This window comes from Miscanthus floridulus, chromosome 3 (genome assembly GCF_019320115.1).
Source record: "Miscanthus floridulus cultivar M001 chromosome 3, ASM1932011v1, whole genome shotgun sequence".
In the NCBI taxonomy this organism is placed as follows: Eukaryota; Viridiplantae; Streptophyta; class Magnoliopsida; order Poales; family Poaceae; genus Miscanthus; species Miscanthus floridulus.
This window is the reverse complement of record NC_089582.1, coordinates 17,094,802-17,120,333: the sequence shown is the minus strand read 5'-3', so window position 1 is coordinate 17,120,333 and position 25,532 is coordinate 17,094,802. Positions and strand designations below refer to the sequence as shown.

Genomic DNA, 25,532 nt, shown 5'->3' with positions numbered 1-25,532 from the left:
CCTAAATAACAATTCCCGTTTGCTGTCAGTTTTGTGGGCCCATCTAAGTTTTCTGGTTGTCGTTTGTGACTCCATTATCCAGCTGCTTTTCCCTAAACTTCATTTCAGTTTCGTTTTTATGGGTGCTTGTCGACGGTGCCCGTGGCCTTGCCGTCGGCAGCTGCGGCGACGGTGGCGGTCGTGTTGTCTACGGTGGCCGCAGCGTTGTCTTCGGCGGCGGCGGCTTTGTCGGAGGAGGCAGCGGCGACGACGGCGGTGTTGTTCGAGGCGGCGGCGGCGTCTTTCTTGGATCCGGCAGCGCAACGACGTTCCCCTTGGTGCCGTTCTGTTCTCTTGTATTTTGATTTGATTTGTATCGTGGTTGCGTCAGTCGCGGCATTGGTTGAGGGCTTGGCCGGGGCAAGCTCGCCGGCAAGGCGGCAAGGCGCTCCGCATCCTCCGCCCCTCCAATGTCAATCCCTGATTTGGATGTTGCGCTGGTCAGGAAGCCTCGCCCCTGCTCCTCCAGTTCATGCCGTGTTTTGGCATTCCACATCCGTGGATATGTTATTTTTTTTCAGTCAAATGTGGGATTGGATTATCTGTTAATGTTTTTTTGGTCCATCGTTTGCTACTTCTAGGGATTAGTCTTGTATTGCTTATAGAATGTGTACACACCTACCAAACTTTGTTGCTGATCACTACGGTTTGTGTGTATGTGTGTGGAGCAGGGCACATGTCAGTGTCACCACAGTTTTGCTTGAGTCTGCTTTTAATATTGCTTGATTTTGTGTGTCAATAGTTAAAGATGGTAGGTTGTGCGTGCTCAGCATCTGCGCTACCGATCCATTGCATTGCATTGCATGGATCTTGTAATTTGGTTTTACTTGGTGAGGTTGCTGCGACTGTGAGAGGATGGATAAATGAATAAATTAAACGAGGAGCTTGTCAGTCATCCCCGTCAGCAGCATGAGCGGATGGATCATCAAGCACCATTGGATATGATGTAAAGCTCTGCGCTCAAGATCGTCATGTAGTCTCATTGCTGGCCGGGTGCTGCACTCTCGTGTGGTGTACTTTGTGCTTGTGTGCGTCTATGTACATGTGAGATTTAATTTGCCAGCTACCGATTGATTCAGAAATAACTATTGTTGCTTCACTACTATAGATGATGTGCAAATAGTTAGAGCTTGTTCTTTTGTTTCTTTTTTTTTCCTATTGTACTTGATGGGCTGCAGCTAGCAATGAGGTCATTGATATGATCTTTTAAGTTCTTTATTTGGTCCAAGAAATGAAGTAGGATGGTTTTTGTCATTGCTACATTTGATACTAAAGGGTCTGTGACTCTGAGGTGCTGTTGGTTAGCTCGAGAATGGAATGTAATTATGGTATATTTAGCATTCTTGTGTCTGACAGCTCTTGCAATAATATGGTCACATTGATAAGAATGAAAACTTGAAAAGTCAAAGCTTTCGGCAAGGTATCTGTGGCTTATATTCAGAATATTGGATGTGTGATCTTTTGGCTGCTTTCTTCGTTGATCTGTTCTGATCGCAGCTGCAGCCAGGTAAGGCATAGATTCCACGTTTGTGTTTCTCTGATGAATTAGTCATGTTCATGTTCAGGTTTCATTATAGGTTCAGATTCAGTTTAATTTAATTGCAGTTTTCAGTTTTAGTCATGTTCAGGTTCTAGGTTCAGGTTCAGTTTTATTTATTTTCAGTATTCAGTTTCAGTTTTGTTCAGGTTCAGGTTTAGTTCAGTTTATAATTTAAGTAGTTAGGTATTTCAGTTTCCTCCATGTTATTCTTTCGAATTTCAATCTTCAATTGCAGTTAGCAATTTCAGTGTTTAATTTCATTTGTGTTATCATTTTCTAATAGGTTTCATTATAGGTTCAGGTTCAGTCCAATTTAATTGCAGTTTTCAGTTTTAGTCATGTTCAGGTTCAGTCTTATTTAATTTCACTTTTTAGTTTCAGTTTATTTCAGTCTTCAATTGCAGTTAGCAATTTCAGTTTTTAATTTCATTTGTGTTTTCATTTTCTAATAGGTTTCATTATAGGTTCAGGTTCAGTCTAATTTAATTGCATTTTTCAGTTTTAGTCATGTTCAGGTTATAGGTTCAGGTTCAGTCTTATTTAATTTCAGTTTTCAGTTTGGGATTGTTGTGAGATTGGTGGAGAAGAAGAGTGCGCTTGATCCTCATTTTCTCTTTCCTCGGCTTCGAGCCCCAAAGGTCTCAGATCAAATTTGAGCTCCTTTTAGAATTTTCTTCTGGTTTGTCATCAAGTTTGAATAGTCACTTGGTAGTTTGTACTCCTACGTCTTCAACTTTGAGAGCTCGGATGGCCCGGGGACTTTTATGTTTTGTAGGATAGTTTTTTAGATGATTTTCATTTGTTTTTTAGATCTGGGCTTTCTGAATCAAGAACTGCGATGCTTTGTGTCACAGCGAAAATGGAAATCCCAAGTTTAGTGGTTATAGGGGAGGCTTTCATGCAGTAGATACCACTAAGGAGCACCAAGATATTCATCTTTCACCTTTGGATGAAACATACTGTAGAAGCTGCTGAATAGAACTAGCATCCCGGTTAATATCATGTTCATTCCCTTTCGAAGAAATATCTGTCCAGTAATTGTGTTTATTGTACTATGATTTTATTTAAAATTGTTTTACAAGGTATGAGAAATATCATGGATATTATGGAGGGAAGGAGGAAGCAAGAAAAGGTTTTTCAGAATGAATAAGTATTTAAGTGCCTACTCTAAGAAAAGGTAACATAGGTTATGCTTACCAATGGTCCATGGTAATTGAACTATGCTGATTGTGATAGATGGAATGGAGAATCCTTACTTGAAAGCATCAAGCGTCATGAGTCTGAACAGGCGGACCGACCAATGTTCGTGCTGAGTCTGAACGAGGTGAGCTCGTATCGTACACGGCCGCCTCGGCCTACATCACCTCCACCTCCGACTTGGGCTGGGCTGATCGAGCACACTGAAGCAGCTGCATGTGGACATGGGAGCCGGTCGATGGGGACACGCGTGCTCCACGCGAGAGGCAGCTGACCTGTAGCTGTAGGTGAGTCCCAGAGTCTCCAAGATTCTTGAAATGGAGGGAGTAGTATCTATGGGTTGTATTCATAGCGTATAAGAGTATGTAGCAATTATAGACACTAGTACATACACTCATGCCTTGGAATGGAAGGAACCTAGCAAGCCCAACCCCAATGCAATAACAAAGACCTTAAACTTACTTTTACACGTTAATAAAGCATCATTGTTGGGCAATGACATTTAGTTTTCATATATTTAAAAGAATGTTCTAAAATTTTAGAACGGAGACCATGATTTACATAAACATAGTTTAGCACCAAAACTTTTCATTCATCCTCTTTCCATGCAGCTCAATGACTTAAATTAAAAGAAACCAAAAAATAATAATTTCTTGAGCTTATCAGCCTGACTTATCAGCCATAGAACAGTGTTTTCCTCTCACAACAAATCAGATTCAACCGGCTTATCAACATACGTCTAGGGCCGAGGTGTTAGGTCCGAAAACCTTAAGCTTGGGCACGAATTTCACATTACTCAGAGTGCGATGGTAGGCAACTCATGTTGGCTTTCCTAAAAAAAAGGCAACGCATGTTGGGCCGTTGGCTATTCATGCATGAACGGATGGCATTCAATGAGCCAAAAACACGGCTTTTTGGTTAGTTTCAAAAAAATATCGGTTTTTAGTTAATCTAGGCTATTAGATAGCCATAAAACTTTCGGACTTGCTAGCCCGGACCGTTAATTCAGAGCACTAGTGTCGGACGGTGCCATGCCTGTTGCACGCCCGTAGGTACGTGCGATTCGCTCGCACACATGGGACCACCCCACGCTGCTCCTTTCCCGCGCGCGAATGCTCCCTCTTGCCCGCTCCGCTTTCGGACTGCCTGCGTCCACGTGGGTCCCAGTCACCGCCCCGCCTGTGGGGGACGCGTCTGCCGGCCTTAGGCGTCTGCAGGGTGACCCACGGTGGCACCCAGCAGCTGCAGCATGCGGTTGCGACAGGTTGGTCCCATTGCAACATGTCCAACACCAGATCTACGTTTGCAACATCTAGATGAAACACTTGCTAGATACATCCGAAACAGCTGAAACACTTACAACATACGTTTGAAACATCAGGAAAACACGTGTATAGCTATTGCAAACATATGGAACATCCAGATGAAACACTTGCAACATACATATAAAACACCTGAAACACTTGAAACATACGCTTGCAACATGCATGTATATGCAACATCCAGATCTACTTTTGCAACATCTCGATGAAACACTTACAACATACATCTAACACAGATGAAACATTTAAAACATACATGTGTAGCCACTACAACATATGCAACATCATGATCTACTTTTGCAACACCGATATAAAACACTTGCAATATACCTTTGAAACATCTGAAACACTTGAAACATACGTTTGCAAAACATGTGCTTTTAGCGCAATATCTCCTTGCTGCTTGGGAACGGAGGCTCATCGGCACGTGGAGTTCACCGGTGTATATCTCGTCGGTGGCGCGAAGCTCACCACTCCGGTAGGGAAGGAGGCTGGTCGCTCCGGTGGAGAAGGCCATGGCTGGTCGCTCCGGTGGACAAGGCAGATCGTGAGCAAGAGAAGGCCGTGAGGCAGAGTGGGGTGTGCGCGGGGGATGGAGCACGGCACGGTGGCGGCTACCGACGCAGCGGGGAGGCAGTGGCCGCATGACTGGGAGAGGACAGCCACACATAGCACCTTGCAGGGCCGGCAGCCAAGCGACGTGACTTGGACGTGCACGCTGAGGCGGTAGCACAGAGATGAAGCGGTGTAGTGAGCGATTCCTTGCGGATGAGAACGAGCGAGTGAATCGGTGTGTGGATCTATGTAGAGAAGCCCAAGCGCACATTTAGATATGATGATGAGTTAATGTGTCTGATGAAAAGCATCGTCCGGAAGTCCTATCCTAATCATTTCCGTAAAACATCGATGTTGGCAGGGTCCTAACTAACCTAGGGAGAGGCGTAGGAGTAGCTCAGGCCCACCTGTCATTGAGTTGAAGGGACAACTTATGGATGAATCCCTTACTTTTAATATTAGATACGGATCTAGACATAATTTGTGCTATTTAATCTTTTTTTAAATATAAGATAAGATGCTGGTAATTTGAAAGTCGGTTTGAGGAGTATTATCGTTTACTTTTAATAATGGTAGAAACTGCCACTACAATAGAACGAAAAGACAATCACTATCGGCACATCACTGCAGGATAATTCGAAACTGACAGTGAAAGGGGTATCATATTCGTAAGCAACAATGCTATCACTATTGGATTTTAAAATTGTCTGACAGTGATAGAAAACTATCACTACTGGTTGATAATATAACCCGATAGTGATAGTATCACTACCTGGTTGTATAACCAACCGGCAGTGACTTCGATCCTAGACGCAAAAATAAAGTTAACTTCAGTTAACTTAGGGGAGTTGAAGTCCGAACAACCCTCTCTCTTAGGCGCTTTCTGAAAGTGCATTTGCCCCCTACGTGGGTTTTGATGTATTGATAACATCCAAATTAGGGACTAATGTGATCTTAATGAGATATGTCACAGCTATTAGTCCCATGAAATATTCAAAGAGTTGATAAAGATGAAATGGTATCCCTCAATTCTTGAAGTTGTAAAGGCGGACGAACACAAAACACTCTCCAAAGATTTTATTTTTGTTTTTGAGTTTAGGATCCGCCGCACTATAAAGAGGGATGCAAACTTAGTTGGTCTGAGGAAGATAGAGTGCTCAAGCATAAAAATAAAATCAAAAGAGAGACACTATAGCATTTCACGAGCACATAGAATATTTTTCTGTGACTGTCGGTGTCGGAAGTCCCGACGTAAGCCGGAACTCCCGACCTTCGGAAGTCACGACTCATGCTAGAAGTCCTGGTGCCCAGTCACTTAGCCTGCGCGGTGACTGTGGGTGTCGGAAGTCCCGACGTGAGTCGGAACTCCCGACAGTCGGAAGTCCCGACCCAAGTCAGAAGTCCCAACACCTGTGGTTCTGCTGGCCGGTTGTCTATGCCCGTCGGAAGTCCCGACCCATGTCGGGAGTCCCAACACCTGAAGCGGTGCTGGCTGGTTGTCTAACTACGCACGTCGAAAGTCCCTATGTACGTCGGAAGTCCCTACGTACGTCGGAAGTTCCGACCGTCGGAAGTCCCAACGTTTGCCAAGAGTTCCAACATTGACTTGCACGCGTGGGCTTCTGACCCTGTGTGAACAGTGTTTTTGTTAAAGGCCGGAAGTCCCGAGATCTGCGTCGGAACTTCCGATGTAGATCTAAACGGATAGATTTCTACTTAGAGTATAAATACCCCTCTCTTCACTTCTAACCGTTACGAACTCATTTACAGCTGACCTAACTTCGTCCCAACAACTCCCAAGCAAGAAAGGCACCCCTCTCCTCCCTCCTTTGCTCCAATCTTCGATTCCCTAAGGGTTTTGAGTGAAAGGAGAGTGGATTAAGTGAGAGAATCACTTTAGAAAGCTTGAGCATTTGATTTCTTCATCAAGCCGGTTGATTTGCATCTATTACTCTTGGAGCTTCCATCTTGTGGAAGAGTCTTGGGAAGTTTATATTACCCTTTAATTTCTTAGTGGAAAGCTCAAGTGACCTTTGTGGTCGCTTTGAGAGAGGCAAGGAGGTGGAATAGACTCCGACCTTTGTGGTCACCTCAACAATGAGGACATAGGAGCTCCTTTGTGGGGTTGCCAAACCTTGGGATAAATCCTTGTGTCCCGTGTGCTTGTTGTTGTGATTGCTAGAGATTACTTGTATTTGTTTGTCTCTCTCTCTTGAACTTCATTTTAGGGTTTGGACTCGATCTACGGTTTGGAGGCATTACGGCGTTAAGGGAGTGACCCAACCTCTTCACCAAACCACGAGGAAGTGAGGTTGTAAGATTATTTATCCACAAAGTTAAATTTGACACTGCTTTTGTAGTTCACTTAGGCATCGGGACTGCTGACGTTTGTGCCGGAACTTCTGACGACGTCGGGAGTTCCGACCCAAACACCGAGACTTCCGACATTGACTGACAAATTTGAACTTAGCATTTGCAGTTAATTTTAGATACGCCTATTCACCCCCCTCTAGGCATTGTTAGATCCTTTCACTTTCCCTCTCTCTCTCTCGCCTCACACTCTCCTTCTCTTCCGGCTCTTGTCCTCTCTCCCACTCTGCTTCTCTACCGAGCCATCTCCCTCTCTCCTACTCGCCTTGTCTCCCTGGCACGCTCTCGAGGCGCCACGCGAGGTGGCAGCGTCTGAGGCCGCACGTTGCAGCGGTGTGAGGCCTAGTGGCGTGTGAGGTCACACGGGGCAGCGGTGCCCCAGGCCATGCAGGGTAGTGGTGCGAAGGCCTGCGGCACGTGAGGTTGCACTAGTTGGTGGCGTCTAGGTTCGCTTGGGCCGGTGGAGCAGATGCGACTCAATGGCAACGCGCGGGTGCGAGAGGTCGATCTCTACCTCATCTTCTATCTTTGATCTGGATATCACCTTCCATTGTCTCTGTGTTGAATGACTTTGTGATTTTGCTCTATGTCTAGATTTGTGAGGGCGGTCGACAGATCTAGCGTCAATGGCCACGTCAGCACAAGGTGCAGGACAAGCCGTGAGCGGTGGATCCAGCTAACCCTATGGCTCCGGCGGCGGCCGGCGTGGGCGTGCCATCTTAGGCGACCCAAGCGCGGGTGCAGCAACCTCGGTGGTGTGAGGCGTGTGTAGCGGCCTTGGTGTCCCGACACGAGCATGACGTCCCTAGCGACCCCGGTAGCGCGCCCATGGTACGAGTGACGGATCCAGCCTCAGTGTCCCCGGCGTGGAGCGCTGGTGGCGGATCCGGCAGCCCGACACTACGAATGTTTTTTCTTTTCTTTTTTATTTTGTGAAAATAGTCATCAGTGCCGGTTCGACAACCGGCAGTGAAATGCCAAGGCTATCAGCCTATCAGTAATTGCTGTTTCTGGCATAGTGTGGTAATTTAAATGCAAATTTAATGGGTTGCTTATATCATATATTATAATGGTAGGGTGGGTAATAATTTAGATTATGCTTGAATAACAACAAGGGTGAATAAGTTTTAAGGAAACAGAATTCAATGGCTGTTATTATCAACTAGTTTATCAACCTATCCTCCCGCACAGGTTAGAATCTTATGATTTTTGTGATAATTTCTAGAATTGGTCTTTTTTTTCTTCTCTAGCTCTTCTCGGATGGATTAGTACGGAAGCTCACTTAGAGCATCCAATTAGTAATAGTAAGATTAAGATATCAAATTAATCTCAACCGAATAATTTAGACCAATATAACTAAAGGTGCAATCTTTTCTTCTTACCATGCATAATATATGACGGTGATGAACTAATATGGTGATTTCTTTTGATGTCTATATGCTTAGATAATAGATGGACTCTATATATACTATCGTAACAAGAAGACACAAACACCACTATATTGACAAGACCAACTAAGCATGATTGGCAAACATTGCAACTCTAGCAACTGCACACTAAACACCAACGCCGCTACCAGCAGCGCTGGCAGCTTCACCTGGCCTACTAGCTATTCCAGCATGGAAGAGCAGTGCCCAGAGGAGAGTGATCAGTTCTCCACCACGGGCGATGGCCTTTTTGTGTCCTTTTAGATTGTTGGATGGCGCGATGTACAGGATCATCTCTGCCCAGAAACCCGCTAGGATTGCCCATGCTGTTTCCTCACCGTCAACCAACTCCACCAATTGTTTTCCGAGCCTCACGCCATTCTTCACCACTAAATGATTGGACTTTTCGCTTAGCAATTGCACCAAATCATGGTACTCAGCCTTAGGCATCAACGGTGGCACGGTCGCAGCACGGACATTGAGGACACGCTCAGTATCCTTCTTGACATCCTCATACAAGCTCTTGGTCCATGCAACCTCGTCAGGAAGAAGCTCCGGGGACCAGGTCATAAGATATGCGCAATACCGTGACAGATGAGTGGCAGCGCTCTTATGCTGGATTGAAATCGGGGAAGAACCTTGCTCTATATCATCCCAGTAAGGGTGCCTCACCTCAAAGATGCATGTGGCAATGTGCCATGTAAGTATCATATCAGATGTACTCATCTTTCCATTGCATGCCCAGAGGAAACCTGTTCCAGCTTGACTTCGCTGCAAAAACATTCGGACATTGCCTACTTGACATACAGTGTTGCTAGCGGTGCTTCTTAGCGAATCCATGATGCAAGCTTTCACTGCTGCTGGCATATTGACCTTCATCTTCTCATCTGGCAAATGATGGAATACACGACTAAGAAGACCAATAAAGTTTGTTCTTGTAGTTGGGTGAAGCACTAATACTGAGCACTGCCCTATTTTCTCATCCCAATTATTCACTATCTTGCATCTGCACCGCAAGATAAGACCAAACCATTGATATCTTGTTTGCTGCTCTTGCAAAGATGCACATTTTACATGGTGGCATATGAGGGCTACTTTGGTCCAGTTGGAGCAGATGTAGGAAGTAATATCCCTCACCTCAGTGACCAGGACCAAAACTAGAAGCAGAAATTCTGGCAACACATCAAAGTACAAGTTCCCAAATTCTTTATTGTGCAACTGGCTTACCGCCTGTAGTTTACTGCACCAGAACTCACAGTGGATCTGACTGCGGCCATGCTTGTGCACCTGACCTGCAAACACAACAATGAAGTATGCAGCCACGACGCAGTAACCTATGCTCAAGAGTGAGATAAGGATGCTCAAGAAAGGTAGCCAACACTTAGCATAGGATGTTGGTAGTGATGAATTATAGTAATCATGAACGAATGAAAGCTCATCAGAAATCACCCTAAACACCCTGTTATGTTCACCATCCTTCAACAGCATGCTCCAGAAAAACTTGTGCCCTGTGGAGCCAACGGCATTAGCGATATCATACCTTGCAAATCGACATCTCAGCAACTTGAACAATGCAAAGGACAGGCATAAGTCTTTTGATGTCGGAGCCACACTGTCCAACTTCCATACTCTATCAAGGGTCACCAAGCCAATTCTGTCAATAGCCATTGTCCATGTGTCGCTGAACACATACCCCCAAGGTTGCTTCTTCACTTGCCTGCTATCTTCTCCCATAACTAAGAGAGGAGAAAAGTAATGCATCCTCACCTACAGTTGTTGCTCCACCATGCTGGCTTCTTACTTGTTGTATCTCCTTCATGTACCCAAAAATCAAGACTAGGGTTGTGCCCTAGCGCAAAGGATTTCCGTGCCTTTCTAAACGAATAGAATTTGAACCAAATCTTGACACAGATGAGAACAAAAGGCGCAAACATAATCTTGGAACAGATGATGGTGAATGGTCCGTGGTTTCTCACTAGGAGAAATCCTGAACAGCCCATGAAAAAAACGTTTATTTGTGATGCTGGCACCAAGGTAGAAGGTCCAGATGCCCTTGACAAGCAGCTCCCAAGGGGGGCCTACCTTTCGACCTTCTCTGCTTTCAGTGGCAACAACTGAGGTAGCATTGGTAGCTGCCATCTGAACAAGGAATGCCCATGTTATGACCATGCATGGGTGGAACACTGAATGGCACAATGCCGCCAAGGTTGCTTCCATCCTCTTTGTTGGCATAGTCATTGGAGCTGTCACGAAGGGTAGAGACTGACAAAAGAGATGATGGGCAAGAACAGTATGTTGGCTCCAAGGAAGATGAAGCGGGTGAAGCGGTGGTGGCGGTAGCGCCGGCCGTAGCCGCCGCCTATCCCCACCAAGACTCCTGTCATTGCAGCGCTTGCGAGAAGCATGGCGTTCCCCAACCATATCTGTCGTCCCATGGTGTCGTAGAAGGCCACCTCAGCAACGTTGGGGCAGCGCATTTCTTCCTGCAATGCCGCACTTGGAGTATATCCAGGTTGGACTCGGTGGATCCATGGTCATCTATCTGATTGCCAAATTACAAATTGATGAGAACAAGGAATCAATAATGAGGCATATGTGCACTAACCCAGAACTTGTAATTAAGCACAAGCAGATGGTAATTTGGTGCTGGCTGGTGTAATAAATAAATGAACTACTCTCTACCTTCTTATTTAGTAAGCATAATAAGATTTGAAGAACCAAATTCCAGAAATTATGAACCACGATTAGTCGAATTATAAACATGATTAGTGTATAGAAGCTACATGAAAAGATTGGATTCCAAGTTTTTTTATGCGACATTGATTGCAAAGCAATTAGTGATAAATTGTAAGAGAAATTGGTGGTAAAAATATGCCTTTAGTTAAAGACTACTACAAATCCTAATAGGCCTGTTAAAAACAGAAGGAGTACTAGCTAGAACTGAATTCAGTTGCATATGAATTCTACTGAGATATAGATAAACATAATAAATTGGGAATATAGTTAAGTAGTTACCATAGAATAATTGGAGATCTAGCTGTGCCTGCAGTGGCCTCTACCCATGTATAAGATCAAGAGTCTTATGGAGATCAGAGTTCATGCATCAACCTGCTGCAGAGCATAGGAGTATAATGGCTGTCCAAATCCATAGCGTCTCAGGCGCACGCCACCAACAGCTTCTTTATTCCTTGCTTGCCCGGTGGTAGTACGTTGCCTGTGTATCTTTTGAACGAACCTATAGCTTCTTTATTCCTTGCTTGCCCGGTGGTAGTACGTTGCCCACGCACATGCAATGTGCTTTGAGCCTTTTGTTTTACAGTTTGACTATACGTTCTAGTACATGCTTGGATTCCCTCGCTGTATTTCTATCGACCGCCACGCCAGCTATTTTGATGCTTTCAATGTAATCATTCCCCGCTTTAAGTATATAGTACTCTCTCAAATTCAAAATTATAGCCAAGAAGCCAACTTAAATAGATCATAAGTTAAATTTCTGACTTTGACCATATTTAGTGAACTACTATCAAGTATCAACACATATTTTATACTTTATATAGAGAATTCAATGAAACTAATTTTGATACACATTAGTCCATGGACTTATATATGCTGCCTCACGGACCAGTAATTTTGAGAGAGATAAGTGTTAGAAATTTATGTATGAATGTAGGTCCCACTACTGATCGCTTATCTTTCATTTCACTGATTTATTTGCTCGTACTCTAACAAAATATTCATGCAGATATCCTTTACGGTAAAGTTTAGTTACCCTCTGCTTTTAATTCCAAATAATAGCCATCCACTTTGCATCGTAACTCCATGTGTGTATTTTCCCAAAAAAAAGTAACTCCATTGTGCAGAAGTACATTTATCTGGAACTTCTCATATATTAATAATCACTACAGCACGTCCCATTATAGGAGGCATTTACAAATGCCTCCAAAAATGGTCAAAACGCCATCAAAGACCTTTTGAGGCATTTTTTAAAACACCATCTAAAACATGAAAGTAAAAGGTCTTTGGAGGTGTTTTTCCAAAATGCCTTTTAATATCAACATTTAAAGGCATTTTTTGAACACCTAAAATACTATTTAGAGGTGTACAACGCCTTCAAACATTAATGGAGGCATTATTAGAACTGCTAGCAATATAAAATCGACACAATCCATTTGAGAATGAACCAATAAGAGCACACGTTAACACTATATACTCCAAACATTTTAATCTTGCAGACATACATATTTACATTTGTAACCAGATTGCATTGCTCCCTTTAAGAGAGACAAAAAGCCTGACATGTTCACATCACAGTTACATACATATGCAAGCTCCTGTCCTCACTTGGCAAATGCTCCTGCTTGAAACCAAACATGTCCCGATGAGTTAAGGTATATAAAGTGGTGTGCTAATGTATTACTGTGCCTTGGAGGTCATGGGGATCACCACCGTGTTACGTTACAGACCCCACCGGAGGACCAGCTGCGCCGGCATCTTGCCATACTTCTTAGCCAAGCTCTGCTAATTGTATTGCTGCCACAATGCCAAGTTAGCTGATCACATTGGCACCAGAACTGATGATATTGCAAAGTATCCAAACAAAATGTACTCCTGTTTGTTAAACAAGGATGATGGTTGATAGTCTAGAGCTAGTTGTAATGGATGATTGTTGATAGTCTAGAGCATGGAAAGTAAACCACCAAGCATGGAAAAAGTCGCAGCAAGAAAATTTTAGTGTAAGACTTATTATACTCCAATTCAGGATATTTCGAAACTACACTACGCTTTCAGCACCAGCAATATTCGTAGTACAAAAGGGAAGCTTGCCAATGTAATGAATCATAATACAAAGGGAAGCTTGCTAAGACTAAATATCTCAAATGTCAAACTGGTGCTAACAAAACAGAGAAAATTGTTGGTTCGGTTTACCTGATTCCAATGCTGCGCACCAGTCCCATGGAAACAAGTTCTTCCATTGCATGCCATGTTGTTTCCAATGAAATAGTGGAATCAATGTCTAGCACGCCATTATCACCAAGAGAACTAGAAGTTGTGTCCAACTCCTACAGAAATACACATTTCTGTGAGGTACCCATTGAATCTTTCTAAATATTGTGCAAAGGGCAAGGAACTTACCTGTATGCCTAGTAGTTACTGGGAAGTGAATAAGATAGAGATCGAGATAATCGAGTTGCAGCTTCTTCAAGCTATCCTTGCAGGCGTCAAGCACATGGCCATGATCTGAGTTCCACGGCTGCAATGAGAACAGATTCCAAACTTTCAATCACATGAAGATTATGGAATAGAGTGGGGCAAAAAAAAAACCTGCAGTAGAATACAGAAGGTAGCATTCTGTGATTCAGATTACCTTGGTTGTGATGAACAGATCCTCCCTCTTGACAAGTCCATTCTGAAATCTATTAGCAAACATCAGGACACTAAATGCAGAGTCCATGTTGGGCCTATCGTCGGTAACGAAATGCAGAGTCCATGTTGGGCCTATCGTCGGTAACGAAATGCAGAGTCCATGTTGGTCCTATCGTATATACACCCCAATTGGGCCGGCTGGCACCGATCTTCTCCAGAAAACAGTAGGTGGCCCATATCCGAAGCAGGCCCAAGCCAAACTAATATATAGCCCATGCGGGCATGCACCGCACAGTCTCAGATGATGATTGATGATGCTTGCTTCAGCCTGTGAACCAGGCCGTCAGTGCTGTCTCTTTCTCCTCTCTCTCTGAGTCTCGGAAAGCCCCACTAATCCTGTCCTGTCAGCTGGGAGTATCACATCTGCTTAAGAAAGGGGTATATCATTATCATGGTAGAACGGCCGACAAGAGGACTTAATTTAATCATATTTCTGGTAAGATTGTGGCACTAATATATGTATATATATTATTATACTTGAAAGTTGAACCCATATATAGGAGTAGTATGCCCCAGCAGACAACGCTTCTGGAGTCCGGCACAACTGTCATGGCATCTTTATCACTAATCTGAGCAAATTAAGTAAGGCATCAGCAGCACTAACCCAGCCACCCATCCCATCCCATCCTACTAAAAGAGGAAGATAGCTAGTAATAGTACGTGTATAATAATATATAATACTATACTACTCCTGTAGTAATGAAATAATGTAATGAAACATGCATGGTCCCCCGGTGGCCTACTTGTTATGCTTTTGTGGGAATAAAATTGCATGACCAAAGTATATGGTCAGCTTAAATTTAACCATTGCAGTTTATTATAGATAACCATGATTTCTTTCTAGGCAATTACAAAGCACCGAGATATCTTCCACAAAATAGTCTGAGAAAGTCAGAAGGCAAAGGAAGTGTTACAATTGATGGCAACAAGGACGCCCAGCTTCAAGGACAAACATAAATATATATAGTCAGTCCAATTGAAGTCACACTCAACGAAAATGTTGTAGACACAAACATCTCTGAGGTTACTGAATTTAGGGGAGAGATGCTGTGTAGGTGGTCATGAGAGAGCGAGCAAGCGAGGGAGATGAGCCCATCACCAGGACCTGGAGACTGTGCTGGCCTGGAACACTGTATATGCGCTCCAGGAAGTGGAGCAGGGTCTCATCACTCATCAGGGAGTGCGCTCATCCTATCTTCTTCGAAAGCTTCTGCTAAACAAGCAAGTGTTTATTTGATTCTAAGGATTCGATCATTTTCTACTTTCAGAGTGTAGCTATTCCCTTCCTTTCTAATGTACTGGTTTCCTTTCAGAGTGTAGCTACCAGATATCTAACCAAGGACTATTCCATGACCGGTGGCCTATTAGCAAACATCAGGCATTGATAGTACCAGATATCTAAGAAATCTATTAGCAAACATCAGGACACTACAGCTTCGATTCATATTTGGATATTCCATGACCGCCAAAGAAATTTCAATCATGTAGTACATTACAGTGCACATTATCTAAGCATGCCTGTACTATTCAGACAAGCTCACAAACTAGTGTTTATCTAGACAAGAGGAAGAGTGATGGACACACAAACCAAGGCTCAACCTCCATGGTCCTTATCCTAACCACTGGAGATATTGGAGATGATCTAGAGTGACACTTTCTATAAGCATTTTCACAAACAGGTGGTGAGCATGAGACATTGGCATTCATAGATTCAACAAAGTGAACCAGATTAAGCGCAGACCGGAACTGGATGTAGTTGCTGAAATGCGCATGAGCCGGGGCAGGAGGAGCCTTAGTAGTCGTAGCGGTAAGGGCACGGTGACGTCGGCGAACGGCGGTGGCGGCGATTGATAACGGAGGCGCGGTGGTGGTACTGATGGGATGGTGCAATGGAGAACCTGCCGCCTCAAGCCGGGATGTAGTGGATGACCTCCTCGTCGGCGAGCTCGCGAACCCAATAATCTCGCCGCCCCGCCTCCTCGCAGCCGCGCCGTCCCTCCCCGCGCCGCCTCCTCGTCGCAGCCGCGCCGTCCCTTCCCGCGCCGCCCGACGCAGCCACGCCGCCTCCCCGCGGCCGCGCCGTCCTCACGGCGACGCCGGACGCAGCCGCGTCGCTGAACCCTATCGCAACAGGTGAAGGGGGAGGATAACGGGGCGAAGCTTTTTTTTTCAACAGACACGGGGAGGATACGGGAGGGATAGAATTTTTTTTTTTTAATTTTAACACTTTTTGTAAACTAATTTTAAATCTAACACGTTTTTTTTAACTAACACTTTTGGCCGCACCTATTGCCCTGGCGCGGCCAAATGACTGTGCTGCACCATGCATAGTAGCGCGGCAGAGGGCTGACGTGGCGGTGACTAGAATCGCTGACCGCTGACGAGGCAGGGCCTGCCGCGCCATCGACCTTGGTGCGGCAGTGACGCGCCTTGATCCGTGGCGCGGCAGAGCCGAATAAAACCCCACGGCCAGTCCCGCCTGCCTGAGCAGCAAACCCGCCTGGTCGCCGCGCCCGGCGGTCCCTGGACGGTTTAATCGGAACGCGTCGCGCCGATAGTGGGAGTTATTCTAAGTATTGCTTGACGTAAAATCAATAGTGGATTTATTTCTGTCTTTTATTGAATTAGTTTCACGACCGAATAGAGAATTTGATAAGGCAATGATTTTTTTTCGTTTTTCATAATACGGTTAACCACCATGTTAACTAATCGATTACGAAAAATTAGATCGGATTGAAACGAATATTTTTTTAAAGGAACTTATTTCTTGGACTTTTTTGCCCCATATTGTAGGATCGACGGCGACGCGACCATGGACCCCGGCTTTCTCAACCCCTCGCGCAAGACGCCGGCCACCGACGTCGAGATACGGCGGGACTGCCAGTTCCCGAACTAGTTGCTACTTAATCTCGTCGGCAGTGCTGCCACGACGCATAGAAACAAATATGAAGCAAATAAATGAAGTCCGTGCGCAAGTTGACAAGCTGTCAAATAACATTTTCATTGGTTTGACATAACATAACCAAATAACCCCGTAAGTTTCGGACGTCAACATTCATTTGACCTAATAAACTAAGATCCCGGAGTGTAAGGATCCCTCGGACGCCTCTGTCTCTTCGGATTTGTTGGCAATACATTAGGAGTGTAGCCAACGTCGATATGGTCGCGTCGACGGTGCGTACGGCTCATACCCTGTAAGTATATGATACACATGATTACTTATAATTCTTTATTATCGTTAGTTCATGGAGCATACTTATTTAAAGAAACTACCATTGTTAGTACCTGTGAGGCTCCTTGGATACCAAGCGGGGCACCACCTAGCTGACACATGCCGATATCGTCCTGCGGCCAATCGTCCCACTGGTTGTGCTGTCTGCGGAAGTCCGGGGGGTCGTCGTCGTCGTCCTCGTCGTCCTCGGTTGCAGGGTCCTTCCCAGCGCTATGATGTGGTGGTGTACGCACCGCGGAAGTGACACTTGTCATCGACTGAGAAGAGCCGACTAGTGTCCTCAAAGAGGCTGAAGACGTGCCACCCGACCGAGCCGGGAGTGGCGGTTCCTCATAAGGAGTGTCCATGCAGCTCAGCTTCTGAGCTAGCTTCCTATAGCTCTTCTTCACCTTTTGCATAAATAGACGTTAAAGTTAGCGCATTTTCCAAACGCATATACACTAAAGAAATATTTTTGGAACGGGCAAGTTTATGTTTATCTCCACAAAAGCCGCGAGAACGCTTGGCCCCTGCCCTCTAGACTCGTAAAGTCGAAACGCTGCTTCGTTGGACAGCCTTGATAATTGTGCCACCTAGGTAAACACGGTTGGACAGTTTTAGTACACATACTTAATACCAAAAGGATAACAAATTGTACCATTCAAATATCTTACCACGTATCTTTGAAGCGGGGTTTTCTGTAGCTGTGTGTCCTCCCTAGTGGTAATGTCGTACACATCTTCGATGACATCTTCCTCTGAGTCCTCGTCAATCATCTTCTCAGTGTACGGGAGCTTGATATGTGTCCTCGTAAACCTATGAAGCCACCGCAGGTACTCGTCGAAGGTGTGCTGGTCGTGTGGAGGACCCGCATGGACCAGATGTCGTACCTTGTTCTGCCACAAATGGATGTGCACGCTGTGTGTCACGCGCCAATCCTTGGTTGTACCGCACACACCTCTGAATTGTAGCTTTGTTATTAATCGATAACACACACGTGCAATCTTGGTTGGTGGAGTAAAGCGGTGGTGGGCAGCCTGTCATTCTTCCAAACTGTCTGCAGACCCTGATGGACAAGTGAATCTCGACCACATGGAAGAAAATAAGAGGGAAATCGCAGTGATACTCGTCTGACTCGTCCCTAGTGATAGGACTAAGATAGTATTAGAGCTCTGGAGCATCCCAAGGATACCAATACATCTAAAATTTTGTAATTGAATTAGGTTGTGATATAGTGTACATCGAACAAGACACATATATGATAGTAAAGAGAGCATAACCTGGTGCTGTGTCAGGACATCGAGACCGTCCGTATACTCCCTGTACTTACGCCTCGCATTCCCTCTAACTAACTCTGATTCCATCTAGATAACACAGAGCTGCAGGGAGTGTATCCTGTCCGTTCCATTGCTGCATTGAACACGATAATGAATTAGCCATTAATAAACTCATCATATATAACCATATCAAAAAATATAATGAACCAAAGTACTTACCGGTAAACCAGTACTAAGTGGCCTCCCAACGGGCCATCATTCTCAACACCAAACCTGGAGTAGGTACGAGCAACCTCTAAGGTTCGCATACCCTGAGGTGTGACGGCAGGCAATGCATAGCTGTCGATATGTCTATGTTAGGGCTGTGTTGCCCCAGCTGTACGCCGCTATGTTCTCCCACGGCTGGCGTAGTATGTCAAGGAAGATCCAGCTGATGGTGTTGCTCGAGGCGTCTAGAAAGAGAAAAGCACCAAAAAAGTGCCAGAGCCACACTCGAGTGAACCTGTCGATCTGAGCCTCCTCAGCCTGTGGGTCTAAATAATCAAAGCGCTCCGTGATCCAGGACGACGAAACACCGGAACTTTTCCTAAAATTTACCAAAGAAAATAAGACCCGATGGTTGCAGGAAAGCAATACAAGTATTAAATATGCTTCAATTTCTCACTTATTTTTCTTAGAAGCCTCGTCGTCCGGTGGAAGAAAGCCAGTAAACTGAGCCACCAGCTCCCTCCAATGATCTTTGTCAACTATCTCTGTCACTGGAAGTCTCCCCAATCGAAGGCCAAAAATAGCCTTCACGTCCTGCATGGTCAAGGTCATCTCACCACAAGGTAGGTGGAACGTGTGGGTCTCAGGCCTCCACCTGTTATAAGAATAGAACGACTGTTAGTTGCCTCAAATTTGTTATAAGAAAATTTACGTACAAAGAATGCACTCGCACCTGTCTACAGCTGTAGTAAGTAGTGCTGGGTCAAGGGACGGAAGACCATGGTTGATAACACGGACAAGCTCGAGTAAGCCGGCACGCCGTATGTACGGCGCATAACACTCGTCCCACTAGTGTGCCCTGGTGTGCGTGCGGGGCCTCAAAGTAGGCAAGGCCACCTCTGCGTCGTTGTCACTCAAGATGTGTGCTCGGTGCTGGTCGTCGTACTCCACCTCAAGAATGGGGTACAACGGGTGCTGCGCGGGAGGGGCCATCCTGTTACAAATTGATAAACAAAGCGTTAGAGTAATCAAATTAACAAAATTCAAATTAACATTACGTAGCATTGCAAAATTTAAACTACTTGTTATGTAATATGAAAGCACATGTATATATTCAAAGTAAAATTAACAGACATATCACGCACTAGTAACATAAACAACTTCACTAGGAATATAAGCATTTGATGAAACTTCATGAAGTCATCAAAATCGACGTATCACGCACTAGTAAGTACCGATATTTGTAAACTAGTATCTATACCCAAAATCCCTAACTAAATAACTAACTATAAACTAAATAATAAATACCTAATCAATCCCTAGACCCAAAATCCTAACCTCAAACCTAAAAACTACCTACGTAAATCACAAATAAATTCACTAACCTAACTATCCTAAATCACTAACTATCCTAAATCACTAACTATCATAAATCAATAACAATCATAAAACCCTAACTATCCTATATTATTTATTATCCTAAATCACTAATTATCCTAAAACAATAATAATCAAAACAACCTAAAATCGAGAGGGTGGTACCTTAGAAGCAGGCGGCCTTGACGCGTCGGCGTTCGTTGCGCGGCCGGCGCGGGTGCTGCGTGGCGGGAGTGGCTGGGCGCGGCCGGCGCGGGGGCGGGCGAGCGCGGCGTGGGCGGCCGCGTGCGGCTGGCGACGAGCGCTGCGCGGCGGCGGGCGGGCGGGCAGGGGTGCGGGCGGGCGGGGGGGGGGGGGGGCTCGCTCGCGATAATTATTTGGCCCAGCTGTGCCAAGATCGGTGGTGCGGCGGAGCCCTGCCACGTCAACGATCGCGATTCCGGTCATCGCCACGTCAGACCTCAGCCGCGCCACCATGCATGGCGCGGCACAGGTATTTGGCCGCGCCAGGGCAATAGGCACGGCTAAAAGTGTTAGTTTAAAAAAAACCGACCGTGTTAAATTTAAAATTAGTTTCAAAAAATGTTAAAATAAAAAAAAATCGAGGGATACGGGGAGCGCCGCGTCGTCCTTCAATTCACGAGCTGGGCCTGGGCCGAGAGGGATGCAGGGGTCTCCAGCATTTCTTTCCTCGGATTAAAAAAAAAACTGAATATAGGTGGCTGTATGCGCACTTAAAGCGTTACGTAATGGACCAGTAGGAGTTCTCGTTTTCAAACAGAGCTATATGTGTGGCAGAAACAACTAATCTTTCTCAAGAATACTTATTTTTTATTAGACGCTGAGCACCAAGTGAGAGCACTAAACCATACAGTTCTGTCGAGCACACCTCGAGAGAACTCAAAACTTTATATTTTTTCATTAGGATCGTAAATGAGAGTATAGAGCTTACACCATATTTTAGTCATTTCTTACATTGCATAATACAATAGCGGAATTAAACATGTGATCAGAGTTTCAGCGACAATAAAAATTCATATACTACATGTTAAGAGCTACATGAGAAACATTTACATACAAAGAACAGTAACAGATTATAAGTTTTCGCTTGCAAACAGTTTTATAAAATTTTGAAGAAACTCTACGTCAGCAACATAAGGAAATCATCACTGAGCCCACCAGGAGGTTTCACACACAAGAGTAGTCTATCATCCATCGATCACCTGCAACAGAGGAATAAAACACTGAGTACTTAATTATACTCAGCAAGACTTACCCAACAGGAGAAAATAAAAGACTCCAAGGATATGCAAGGTTGTTTGGCTTGCTGGTTTATTGCCTTTGTAGAAAGCATTACTAATAGTGCATTCTTATATTTCAAGTTTTTAGCAATTGTTTTCAGTTAATTAGCTAATCATTTTAGGTAAGCTCCTAAGCTACTTTCAAGCATGTGGATAAGCAATCAGAACCATTTTATTCCTTTCAAGTTCCAGTTGTTACTACGGTGCTAGATCATAGCCAAGTCGTTATCGTTTCGAGCAACGACGATTCGCGAATCAATGTATCTCAGCTGCGTACCCCAAAACACACGTCCTGTTTGTACTCTAGGCACAAACAGAACCAACTCGTCTCACTCCTGTCAAGGGGTCCAGGTCCCCAGTATGGTGCTTAGACCTCCACCTAATACCACCCCTAAAGTCGGTCCGGAAAGAGCCGGAATCCATGACAAGAGAGTAACAAGTCTTCCAGCTCCCATAAGCAAGTATGTGCTCAGGATAAAAAGTCTATGACCTGACTACCATCCATAGCAACGGACGGTCCTCAATCGACATAGGTGGAACAAGTGCAATCCGAGCCTCGCTCGAATGCCTAACCAAATCTAGATCCAAAGTACCATTCCGCCCGGTCTCCAATATACATTCTGATATATATATATATTTTGCATGTGATAGTAGTATAATAATGGCAATAATAGTATCTCTTCTATCTCTCGTGAGTGACAGGCAATCACTCGACTTCTACCAGGGTCCTAAAGCATAGCAATCTACATGATCTTATCATACTAGTAAGACTCATAGATAAAGGATATATATATATATATATATATATATATATATATATATATATATATATATATATATGCAAGTGAGTTTCATTCAACTCCTAAAAACTTAATGCACAAATATAAAATAAAGTGCAGAATAATAGAGGTTATGCACCAGGGCTTATCTGGGCAAGATATAACCAAGGATTTGCAGTCCACCGTGGCGACGCGATCACCAAGGCACCATCCTTACTACTCCGATCGACTCCAGATCCATCGTTTTCCTATTATGATATTCGCAGATGCAGCGCAGAAAACGTAATTAACCAAAGGTAACCGCACTCTAAAAACACTATTACGCTTCGCAAGTTAACGAGCTAGCTCTAATGACTAACGCACTAGACTACATATCCGCGTTGTCAAGTAAGGCTTCGTTTCCGGAAAATGTTTTAGTTTTACAACTCCAAGGTGTTTTAGCATTTTATTGATTAAATACATATATTCGTACTAGGGCTCATTTAGCTACCTTAGCAACTAATTCTTATAGAGCTAAAAAATTACAGTGAGCACCTAATAATGTTAGGAATTTACTGTAAAGATTCTAGAGCCAACACTATTACTAATTTACCGCAACAATTCCTACAAGTTGATGTTTTAACCATGTCAAGTATTTCAATTTAATTAGATTACTCTTAGAAATACTATGAACTATGCGAACAAAATATACTAGCACATAGGTCATGATTTTAGGAACTTAACAAAATTAGTTTCAGAATTTTTTGGTTAGCTATATAATTTTATATTGAATTTACAAGTTTGCTTAGAAACTAAATTAGGAATTGCTTAAGAAAAAGGGAAAAATTGGCGACAGCTAATTCGGCCCAGCAGCCCAGCTTAGCCCAACGCGGGCGCGTGTAGCATGACGGCCCAGCAAGCGGCCCAAGGCGGGATCCCTCGCGCTCGCTGGCTATTTTGCAGAAAAGACCTTGATCTATCAATTTATTACGCGACACTATACGCACTATTGCAGAAGAGACACGCCTCGCATCTAACACCCTATAAAAACTCGTCTCTACAACGGCATGCCCCTAGGCGCATGCGCGCGATGGCGCGGCTCACCAATGTCATACGACGGATACGCCGGGCAACCTAGCGGCACTCAGTGAGACAAAGGGGTCGATCGGGCTCTATGGCCAAATGCACAAGGATGGGCGGCGGTTGGGAGCTTAACGGTGCACTATTGAGGCCTAGCCTCGACGACGGGCAGAACCGTGTGGCGGCACGACTGTTCCGGCGGCCTAAGGCACTATTGAGGTGGTGGAGATAGCGGGTAAGCACTAGTAGCTCACAAAGATTCACACTACGATGGAGGTTGAGACGGAGGAGTGCTGAGGTGGCGCTCCAAGGTTGACACCGATGCATCAGGTACTCACCCACATTGTTCCTGGTCAAATGAAGATGAGCAACAGCACAAGGGGACCAAGGTGAGCTCATAGGAACAACTAGTTGAACCCCTACCGAGGGGTAGGGCCTTACCCCCAGTCGCGCTCTGTTTCAGAGGCGAGATGACCGGCGGCTTAGAAATTCTGAATTGGGCCGGCCATAAAGGATTGAGGGGCTCAAAGTGGGTTGACTGGCTAGCTAACTTCCAAAGCTAACCGTGGTTGCAAAGAATCGAGCTAAGACACTCAGGATGGGGTGAACGGCGGTAGCAAAACTCGACTGGAGTTCGACTTGGCCATGGCAGGCTGAGCACCTTTGAGAGAAAGAGAGCGAGAGAGGGACATGGGGTTTGACTGGTCATGAGCATGGCATGAGGACGAGCAAGGAGATAGGAATGAGGATGAGGCGGGTACGGTGACATGAAGACAAATAGCAGCGTGGCAGGCATCAGATGGGGGGAGGACAAGGGTGGGAATGGGACAAGCAAGGGCGCCAGGCACAGCGTGCCTAGGCGATAGGACCACGGTGGTGAGATAGCTACACTATGAATCAGTCGAGGCAAGTAGTGCCGCAGTGGGTAGGTGGGATGAGTGGAGAGGCGAGTGCCACGATGACCCGACGGTAACTGCCACGACGTTGGCTGGCTCCGCTTTAGCAGCACCGCAGCTCGGCCCAGCCCTACGGAAGATGACTAGGGCCGTCGTAGCCCGGTGCACGACCAACAGCCAATAAGGCCGGCCACAGCACGACCATGGCCAAGAATGTCCAGGCAGCGTCTACCTACATGCGAGGTGACTGTAGACCCAGGCCAAGTAACGATGAACGGTGACATGCACGGATATTAAAGCAACACGAAAACTACTAACTAACTCGACTAAGGCTTAACCAAATGCACTACCCTAAAGTTGACATTATCATTTATCTAACGAAGCAATCTTCATGACAAAAGGGCAACTAGAGAGGAAGATAGAAGCATGCCAACACTAGCTCATCACGCTGAATGCTAGTTCGCGAACAGAGCGCCCATAACATGATTTCACACGTTTTAACGATGTTTGAGCAATTTTAAAGGAGGGCAACGTGACGTACAACACACCCACGACCCACACCATGACAAAGTGCTCACTTAGAAGCAATCAACAATACCAAAACATACAACTAGTGTTGTCGGTGTTTTGAGTAAACACCAAGTAAATTTCTAATATTATGCATCTAGCTCGGATGGTGTGCTAAGAGGACATGAGGTTTATACTGGTTTAGGCAGAATGTCCCTACATCCAATTTGTTGTTGCTGCTCATGTTATTAGCACTGAAAAGTTTATAGTAGGGGTTATAAACGAGCGAGAGAGGGATAGGTCCCAAGTCTCTGGTGGAAAGAGCGAATGGGTACCGAGAGCTCGGTTGCTGCTCGGATATGTGTTCGAGGTTCGATGCTAGTAGTTTTGGTCTAATGCGGTGTGATGCATCGTTGTGTCCCTTAGTGGGACGCCCTGCCTTCCCTTTTATAGGCAAGGGAAAGCATGGGTTATAATGGGAGAAAAAAGGAGAACGAGAGGGAGAGGAAGTCCTTTAGGGTCGTCAGGCCTTTCTTTTCCTTTGTGCGGGACCCGCTAACATGGTAGGCGGTGATAGGGACAACTCCACGTCAGGTGCCTGTCCACCGATGATGCCATGCCCTGGCATTGTCAGCGAGTCATCACATCCCACTCCACCCCGACGGGCAGCGCGACGAACCAGCCTACTGATCAGCGGCCGTACAGGGAGTAGGTAGCATAGTGACCATACGTCCATCACTGTGGGTGATGTGAGTTCCCTAGAATGATAGGTCATGGGGATGGGTCGTGTTGAGATGTGACGCTCCCTGCATGATGTCTGAAGTTTGACCTTGGGTTATACTTTCTGGCCCGTAGTGGTTGGTAGCAGCGTGAGCTTCCATTAGGAGTTATGCCTGAAGGATCGGGCGAGGCAGAGCCTGCCCTCAAACATCGGGTGAGGCGGAGCCTACCCTCAGACATCGGGTGAGGTGGAGCCCACCCTTAGACATTGGGCAAGGTGGGGCCAACCCTCAAATGCTGGGTGAGGCAGAGCCCACCCTCGGG

The 25,532-nt window shown here is 45.2% G+C and overlaps 1 long non-coding RNA gene and 1 pseudogene across 2 annotated transcripts; both read right to left on the bottom strand.

Annotated features, from left to right (window-relative positions):
- Positions 1-8,579: 8,579 nt before the first annotated feature.
- LOC136545097 (uncharacterized) lies at positions 8,580-10,982 on the bottom strand (annotated as a pseudogene).
- Positions 10,983-12,634: 1,652 nt separating this feature from the next.
- LOC136545096 (uncharacterized) lies at positions 12,635-16,042 on the bottom strand. 2 transcript variants are annotated; one of them, XR_010780910.1, is made up of 4 exons: positions 15,616-16,042; positions 13,816-14,237; positions 13,377-13,701; positions 12,635-12,980 (listed from the first exon to the last, which is right to left on the bottom strand). It is a non-coding gene; the product is annotated as an uncharacterized lncRNA (long non-coding RNA). The 2 variants fall into 2 exon arrangements; XR_010780909.1 differs by lacking the exon at positions 15,616-16,042 and having other exon boundaries at positions 13,816-14,442.
- Positions 16,043-25,532: the final 9,490 nt, after the last annotated feature.